Source organism: Myotis nattereri (genome assembly GCF_964212035.1).
Source record: "Myotis nattereri genome assembly, chromosome: 1".
NCBI classification, from domain to species: domain Eukaryota; kingdom Metazoa; phylum Chordata; class Mammalia; order Chiroptera; family Vespertilionidae; genus Myotis; species Myotis nattereri.
The window spans coordinates 78,452,227-78,461,967 of NC_138075.1; positions in this window are offsets into that span (position 1 = coordinate 78,452,227).

Consider the following 9,741-nt stretch of genomic DNA (forward strand, 5'->3'; position numbering starts at 1 on the left):
TAAGGCTCATTATGAGAACAGCTTCCACTGTGGGTGCAGTCATCTTGTATTACAGAAACCCCCACCGCTGTGGGTGCCGCCATCTTTGTGGTGGAGTGATGGTCAATTTGCATATTCCCTCTTTGTTATATAGGATGGGGAATGGTGACATAATCATGAAATGACGTACGTTGAGTCTGACGTAACCTGAGGACTGTCTGTAGTTCAGTTACTTGGTCATATTAATAACCTAATTTCTCCATTTTATATTCTAATGTCAGATTAGTCTTAAAATCCTTGGGTACTGTAATCACCCCCACTCAAACTTAAATAGAATCTCCATTACTTAGAGGACTTCAAATATTTAAACTTCTGTCCGTGCCATTCACTCATGATCCCAGGATACGTTGTCCATGATTGCCTCAGATCTAGATTCTTAAGTAATCTTCAAAAATGGCTCTATTCCATACCTACAAATCTTTAATCCACCTCTTAAATGGCTTGGTGTTCTGAATTCTTGGGTGGGTAGTTGACCACTTGATTTAGCATTTGATCATTTTTTGTACTATATGTGACTTAGTAGCATTGGAGGGTCTGTCTTTAACTAGATTTAACTCAGTGCCTTGTAATCTGAGTGCAGATTTCTGCAGAAGCTGATTAGCAAAAGAGGCTGTACTATTTACTGGAAGAAGAAACATCGAAGTGGCTTGATGCTGTTAATGCTGGGAAGGTCTCATCTATCCACCAGGAGGCACTAAATAGCCATCAAAAATCCTTATAAATCTTTTGGATCTTGGAGGATTAATTCATTTTTTGGACTCTTGTTTATAGTTTTGTATGTTTAGTCAATTCAATATCCTATCCATTCTCTCCATTCTTTAACTGCTTGAGCAACCCCTCATCTTCACTGCAATGGGCTCCTAGCAGATGTCTCGGGCTCCAAACTGTTCATGTTGGCAGAAAGGCCCTTATGCTGCTATCATAAGTATAAACTAAAGTGTGGACCTAAGGCCTTTTCCAGTTTGATCCTGATTAAATTTTCCTGCCACACCCATGAGTTTTACTCTTCATGTGTTTCCCAGGTTCTCAACTCTGCTGTGCCCAGCACATCTATTCTGTCAGAGTCATAAGTACCACAGGTGAGAAATCTCTCTTGATTTCTTAGAATGAATCACTTGCACTCAGGACAAATTGTTTCTATCTCTAGCACTTCATGGTTTTATAACTAGAATAATTACATCCTCATTTCCCCACTAGACTGCAAGCTCCTTGAGGGCATGGATTTTGCCTTTGTAAGAGCTCACAGTGCCTGCCACTTAATCGGTGCTCAAAAGATGTTAATGGGTCCCTTTATCCTGAACCTGCTGGGTCCTATCCTTATAGGAATCAGATTTCCAACTTTAGCTGGTCTCTTTTTTTCCTGTAGCAGCATCAGTGATTTTAGGAGCCATGGCATGGAAAGTAAGTTGCTTTCCTTGGGAAAGATTGGTTACTTTTCTGTCAATCCTGACAAGCTCCTTCTTAAACAAGAAATAGGAATGAGCCCGGTCTCACTGGGATTCTGTAGGAAGGAAGTGTCTAAGAGAGAGAGGGAGAACCTGTCTACAAGATTTCTTCTCTGGGGTGAGGGTCTGAGCCAGAGATCCTTAAGCTGATAGGTGATACAATGATTGAAGACAACCCAGTATTTTTTAGGTAGATTTGCCCAACCTGACAGCAATAGAGAAAATCAGTTGCTAGGTTTTTTCAATGATATAACTTCTCTTGCTTTTATATGTGGTTTAAATGAGTAGCCTTTCTCAAATCATGACATAATTTTTAAATATCTTTCAAATCTTGATTTCTCATGCCTCTTCCCCTCGCCCCCCCTTTTTTTATGCCTATGGTAATCATTTACTGAGGACTTACCAAGTGCTTATTTTAGGTGCTAGAATTTGTTCCAGAAAGAGTTCCTTAGCCCAGCCAGTGTGTCTCAGTGGACTGAGTGTTGTCCCATGTAACAAGAGGTCACCCTTTAATTCTTGGTCAGGGCACATGCTTGGGTTGTAGGCTTGATCCCCAGTAGGGGATGTGCAGGAGGCAGCTGATCCATATTTCATCAATGTTTCTCTCTCTCCCTCTCTCTCTCTAAAAACTATATATATATATATATATATATATATATATATATGTATATATATATATATAGTCACTTAGTAAGGAGACTAATTTTATTTGCCAAAGTGTCAGTTTGCCATACCCCTGACTTGCATCTCACCAAAAAGCTCTATGGACCTCTTTTTTTTGAGATATAATTCACATACCAGAAAATCTACCCTTTAAGTGTACAATTCAATAGTATTTTAACATTTTTAAAAAATATATTTTTTGCCCTGACCGGTTTGGCTCAGTGGATAGAGCGTCGGCCTGCAGACTCAAGGGTCCCGGGTTCGATTCTGGTCAAGGGCATGTACCTTGGTTGTGGGCACATACCCAGTGGGGAGTGTGCAGGAGGCAGCTGATCGATGTATCTCTCTCATCAATGTTTCTGACTCTCTATCCCTCTCCCTTCCTCTCTGTAAGAAATCAATAAAATATATTTAAATATATATATATATATATAAAATTCATTTCAAATCAGAAAGGAGAGATAGAAACATCAATGATGAGAATCACTGATTGGCAGCCTCCCACATGTCCCACACTGGGAATCGAGCCTGAGACCCAAGCATGTGCCCTGACCAGGAATCAAACTTTGACTTCCTGGTTCATAGGTTGAAACTCAACCACTGAGCTACACTGGCTGGGCATCAATAGTATCTCTCTCTATAAAAGGCTAATATGTAAAGTGTCCCCTTGGGAGTTCAACCGGGAGATGGAGTTTGATCACTCGCTATGACATGTGCTGACCACAGGAGAGTGGCACGGAAGGAAGGAAGGCCCTGGCCGGCAGCTGGCAGCCAGAGAAAGGAGGCCCCGGCCGGCAGCAGCCAGAAGGCCCTGATTGGCCCTGATCACCAGACAGGCCTAGGGACCCTACCTGTGCATGAATTTCATGCACTGGGCCTCTAGTTTATATATATAATTGTTCCCTTACCCCAGCCTCTAGCAACCACTTTTTTTTTTAAATATATTTTATTGATTTTTTTTTTTTACAGAGAAGAGGGGAGAGGGATAGAGAGTTAGAAACATCAATGAGAGAGAAACATCGATCAGCTGCCTCCTGCACGCCCCCCACTGGGGATGTGCCCGCAACCAAGGTGCATGCCCTTGACCGGAACCAAACCTGGGACCCTTGAGTCCGCAGGCCGATGCTCTATCCGCTGAGCCAAACCAGTTAGGGTGCAACCACTTTTTAAAAAATATGTTTTTTAATTGATTTTCAGAGAGAAAGAGAGGTAGAAACATCAATGATGAGAAAGAATAGAGGGAGAACAAAGATGGCGGCATAGGTTAACGCAGGAGTTTGCTGCCTTGAACAACTACTTCAAAAGTGAAACTGAAAAATGGAACGGACATCACCCAGAACCACAGGAACGCTGGCTGAGTGGAAGTCCTACAACTAGGAGGAAAGAGAAACGCATACGGACACTCAGAGGAGGCGCAGTGCTGAAGTCAAATTCTGAGGTGCGGAGTGCGTGGAGCGGGCTGGTGGCGGAGGGCGCGGTTGGCATTTTCAATCGGGAGGGAGTCGCAGACTCTGAGCTCCAGATACAGGCGAGTCTTTAGGGACCCAGACTCAAACGGGAGAAGCGGGACTGTCTGGCTTCGGTCAGAGCGAGTGCAGCTTTCTCTCCGAGCTTTGCAGCGGGTGCTGGGACTCAGAGAGGCAGAGCCCCTGGGGACAGGACTGAGAGACGCCATAACTGCTCTCTCCGGCCCACCCTGTTGATCCTGTGCGACCCGCCCCGCCCAAGCCCTGCACAGAGGCATTTGCCGGATAGCCTCAGGCAAAGGCTAGATTAGCACCTCCCTAGAGGACAGAAGTTCTCTCACTGCAGACACAGCTGATTCTCATAGCCACTTGGCCTGGAGGTCAAACCCTCCCTGGTATTAGCTACAACAATCAAGGTTTAACTATAAGACTGCGCACAAAGACCACTAGGGGGTGCACCAAGGAAGCATAACAAAATGCGGAGACAAAGAAACAGGACAAAATTGTCAATGGAAGATATAGAGTTCAGAACCACACTTTTAAGGTCTCTCAAGAACTCTTTGGAAGCTGCCGATAAACTTAATGAGATCTACAAGAAAACTAATGAGACCCTCGATGTTATATTGGGGAACCAACTAGAAATTAAGCATACACGGACTGAAATAACGAATATTATACAGACTCCCGACAGCAGACCAGAGGAGAGCAAGAATCAAGTCAATGATTTGAAATGCGAGGAAGCAAAAAACACCCAGCCGGAAAAGCAAAATGAAAAAGAATCCAAAAATGCGAGGATAGTGTAAGGAGCCTCTGGGACAGCTTCAAGCCTACCAACATCAGAATTATAGGGGTGCCAGAAGATGAGAGAGAGCAAGATATTGAAAACCTATTTGAAGAAATAATGACAGAAAACTTCCCCCACCTGGTGAAAGAAATGGACTTACAGGTCCAAGAAGCGCGGAGAACCCCAAACAAAAGGAATCCAAAGAGGACCACACCAAGACACATCATAATTAAAATGCCAAGAGCAAAAGACAAAGAGAGAATCTTAAAAACAGCAAGAGAAAGAAACTCAGTTACCTACAAGGGAATACCCATACGACTGTCAGCTGATTTCTCAACAGAAACTTTGCAGGCCAGAAGGGAGTGGCAAGAAATATTCAAAGTGATGAATACCAAGAACCTACAACCAAGATTACTTTATCCAGCAAAGCTATCATTCAGAATTGAAGGTCAGATAAAGAGCTTCACAGATAAGGAAAAGCTAAAGGAGTTCATCACCACCAAACCAGGATTATATGAAATGCTGAAAGGTATCCTTTAAGAAGAGGAAGAGGAAGAAAAAGGTAAAGATACAAATTATGAACAACAAATATGCATCTATCAACAAGTGAATCTAAGAATCAAGTGAATAAATAATCTGATGAACAGAATGAACTGTTGATTATAATAGAATCAGGGACATAGAAAGGGAATGGACTGACTATTCTTGGGGGGGGAAAGGGGTGTGGGAGATGCGGGAAGAGACTGGACAAAAATCGTGCACCTATGGATGAGGACAGTGGGTGGGGAGTGAGGGCGGAGGGTGGGGCGGGAACTGGGAGGAGGGGAGTTATGGGGGGGGGGAAAAAGAGGAACAAATGTAATAATCTGAACAATAAAGATTTAATTAAAAAAAAAAAAAGAAAGAATAATTGATTGGCTGCCTCCTGCATGCCTCTTACTGGGAATTGAGCCCACAACACAGGCATGTGAGAATCCAACCATGACCTCCTGGTTCATAGGTCAACCACTGAGCCACACCAGCTGGACTATACATCTTCTTTGAAGAAATGTCTATTCAGACAGATACCTGCTCATTTTTAAATTGGGTTGCCTGTCTTTTTATTATTTGCTAGAGGCCTGGTGCACGAATTTGTGCATGGGTGGGGGCTGATCAGACTGGGCTGGCTGGGGGGAGGGGATGTGGAAGGTTGGCCGGTCAGGGGTGGGACTGGCCAGGGGGAGAGTCCACAGGCAGTTGGCCAACTGGCCCCACCCTCTGGTCGAACTCCCAGTCGAGGGGACAATTTGCATATTAGCCTTTTATTATATAGGATTTATTCATTTTAATATATTTTTATTGATTTTAGAAAGAAAGGGAGAGGGAGAGATATTAACATCAATGATGAGAGAGAATCATTGATTGGCTGCCTCCTACACATGTCCCCCACTGGGGATCAGCCCACAACCAGGGCATGTGCCCTTGACTGGAATCGAACCCGGGACCCATCAGTCCCCAGGCCGACACTCTATCCAGTGAGCCAAACCTGCTAGGGCAGTGGTTGGCAAACTGCGGCTCGTGAGCCACATGCGGCTCTTTGGTCCCTTGAGTGTGGCTCTTTCTAAGCCTTACGAGTACCCTAATTAAGTTAATAACAATGTACCTACTATATAGTTTAAGTTTAAAAACTTTGGCTCTCAAAAGAAATTTCAATCGTTGTACTGTTGATATTTGGCTCTGTTGACTAATGAGTTTGCCGACCACTGTGCTAGGGCATGGTTATTTGTCTTTTTATTGTTGAGTTGTAAGAGTTCTTTATATATTCTGAATTCCAAACCCTTATCAGAGATATACAATTTACAAATATTTAGTCCCATTTGTGGGTGGTTTTTTCACTTTCTTAATAGTGTACTTTGAAGCACAAAAAATCACAAAGATTTACTTCTCCTAAGAGTTTTAAAACTTTAGCTCTTATATTTAGATCTTTGATCCATTTTGAATTGATTTTTGTGCAAGGTGTAAGGTAAAGGTCCAACTTCATTCTTCTGCATGCAGATATGTGTTTGTCCCAGTGTGATTTGTTAAAAAGGCTTTTCTTTCTTTCCCCATTGAATGGTCTTGACATCCTTGAGGAAAATCAATTAACCATAACTGTATGGGTTTATTTCTGGAGTCTCAATTTTATTCCATTGATCTGTATGTCTGCCCTTATGCTTATACCACACTATCTTCATTACTGTAGCTTTGCAATAAGTTTTGAAAATGTGAATCTTCTTATTTTCTTTCTTTTTTTCCCCAAAAATATATCTTTACTGATTTGGGAGCAAGGGAGAGGGAGAGAGAGGTAGAAACATCAATGATGAGAGAGAATCATTGATCAGCTGCCTCCACACCTGCTACTGGGGATCGAACCTGCAACTCAGGCATGTGCTGGAATCAAACCCAGGACCCTTCAGTCTACAGGCCGATGCTCTATCCACTGAGCCAAATCAGCTAGGGTGAGTCTTCTAATTTTCTAATAATTTTCTCATAATTTTCTAATATTGGAGTCTATCTGAGCCAAACAGATGACATGACTGGAAACAAGATTTCAAATGCTCCCAGTCTTTGCTATTTTAAATGGAATTGTTTTCTTAATTTTGTTTTTAGATTTGCTCATTGCTATTATATAGGAGTAGAATTTATTTTTGAATATTCATCTTGTATCCTGCAAATTCAAGTTTAGTAATTGTGCTGAACGTATTTATTTTTCAGAATATTTTTTAATCATCACCTGAAGACATTCTTTTTAAAAAAATGATTTTTAAAAATGTTTTTATTGATTTTTAGAAAGAGAGGAAGATGGAGAGAGATGGAAACTCATGAAAAACATTGATCCACTGCCTCCTGCACGCCCCCTAGTGGGGAATCAAGCCTGCAACTTGAAATTGAACCCCCCACCTCTTGGTGCATGGGAGGACACTCATCCAACTGAGTCACACCAGCTAGGCTAAAATTGATTTTGAGAGAGAGAGAGAGAGAGAAAAGAAACATCCATCAGTTGCCTCTTGTACATACCCCAAACCAGCAACCTAGGTATGTGCCCTGACGGGAATCGAACCCGACACCTTTTAGTGTATGAAACAGCACTCCAACCAACTGAGCCACACCCAATAGGGAGTAGAATTTATTTAGTTCTAATAGTTTACTTGTGGATTCCTTAGGATTTTTCATATACAAAATCATGTCATCTCCAAATACAGAGTTATATATTGTCTTTTCCATTCTGGGTACATTTTATTTCATTTTCTTGCCTCATTTTCCCAGCTGGAAGAACTTCCAGTACAATGTTGAAGTGGTGAGAACAGATATCCTTGCCTTGTCCTGATCTTAGGGTGAAGGCTTTTAGCCTTTTGCTGATAAATATGTTAGCTCTGGGTTTTTCATAGATGCCCTTTATCCCATGGATGTTAAAAGTAAACACATTGTTCTCTATGCACACCATATTCTGTTATGCCTCAAGGTTTTGCACTATTGCTTCCTCCTTTCTGTCCCTGGCAAACTCAAGGTTCAATCCAAATATCTGAGATGCTTCCCTTGACTGTTTCTAATAGTGTATATCTTTCCATCCTTAGAGTTGCTACAGCAATTTTTACATTTCTCTGCATGTTTTATACAGGATTGTAATGATTTGTCTCATAGTTTTCTGAACTCTTGCAGGCAAGGACCATAGCCTTTCCCCAAGATCTGAGGCAGCACCAGACAGTAGTGGATAATCAGTAAAAATTGGTTGTCTGGGGTCCAGGCTAGGTTGACTGAATGGGAGGAACGGGAGTGGCCTTCATGATCTTCATGTAACTTTTTAAGGTTAGAAATGTACCCCGTGTATCCTTTTAATGTTCCCCTCAATCTATTATGGCTCTTAGTTGTGAATCCAGATAAAAACATTTCTAAAATCTGTTCATGTTTCAGTCAGTACAAGCTCTCCAAGGAGAGTAGTAATTTCCTTGTTTGCCTGAAAACTCTATCCAAGTTCCTGGAGTACCTTCTAAACTTAATATTACAGGTTAAGTAATACTTTCTTTCGCAGTGTTTAGACATATTTTCTATCTGGTATTTAGTAAGAAGATTGAGGCTCCCAGTTTCAAGATCTGGCTACCCTAATTGCTTACCAGTCATAGAACCTTCAATACCTTACCTTTCAAATCTCAGTAAAAGCCCCCCCCCCGCAAATAATCGTTTTTTCATGGAGTATTGATGAGGATCCAATGAGATCATATGGTTGGTGAATTTTAGAGCAACTGACAAGATCTTAGTTTTTTTAGCTACACACATTGACCCTTTCCACCTAGACTGTGAATTGCGTGGGAACAAGCAAGTATCTTATGTGCTTCATTGGTTCTCTGCAAATGCTCTCATTATGTTTTTAAAAATTTTTATTTAATGATTAGAGAAAGAGAGAGAGAGAGAGAGAGAGAGAGAGAGAGAGAGAGAGAGAGAGAGAAAGAAGAAGAAGGAGGAGGAGGAGGAGGAGGAGGAGGAGGAGGAGAAGAAGAAGAAGAAGAAGAAGAAGAAGAAGAAGAAGAAGAAGAAGAAGAAGAAGAAGAAGAAGAGGAAGGTAGAGATGGAGAGAGAGAAAAACTTCAATTTGTTGTTCCGCTTATTTATGCATTCATTAGGTGCTTCTTGTATGTGCCCTGACTGGGCATAGAACCCGAAACCTTGGTTCTTTAACCTTGGCAGCCGATCAATGATTCTCTCTAATCATTGATGTTACTATCTCTACCCCCTTCTCCCTTCTCTCTGAAATCAATAAAAATATTTTTAAAAAGATCAATATTGGAGTCAAAAGTTAAAACCCCACAGACATTATTCTACAGGATGTGTGATGCAGTTTGTAACTGTGAAGGCACTGTGGTGTAGAAAGAGCAGCCAGAGGGGTTTGAGGCCTGGCTCTGCCACTTAATGGCAGGCCCCTGATTTTCGCTCATTTCCGTTTTCTCAGTAGTTAAGTAGAATAAAAATAATAATACCTATTTCAGGGGACTGTGGAGGTTAAAATTCTTATGAGTTCTCAGATAGTATTATGATTATTACTGAGAGCCCAGTAGCATGGCCTCAGAATGGATTGGCAGAGGGGAAGGAGATAGGAACACTGGTGCTGTGGGAACCTGGGGTAATGGTCCTATCTTCTCTGGAAGAGGCTGGCCTCAAATTTTTGATTTTTCTAAGAATCCCTCTCTTCAGGACCAGGCCACGCTTTCCTACCTCCAGGCCTTTGCTCTCCCTTTATCTTTTGAGTTGAGAGCACTGTATCTGTCTCCTAAGCTCTTGCTTGAGGGCTTCCTGCCTCTAAGTAAAGTCTTACTTCCTTTGAGATGCAGAC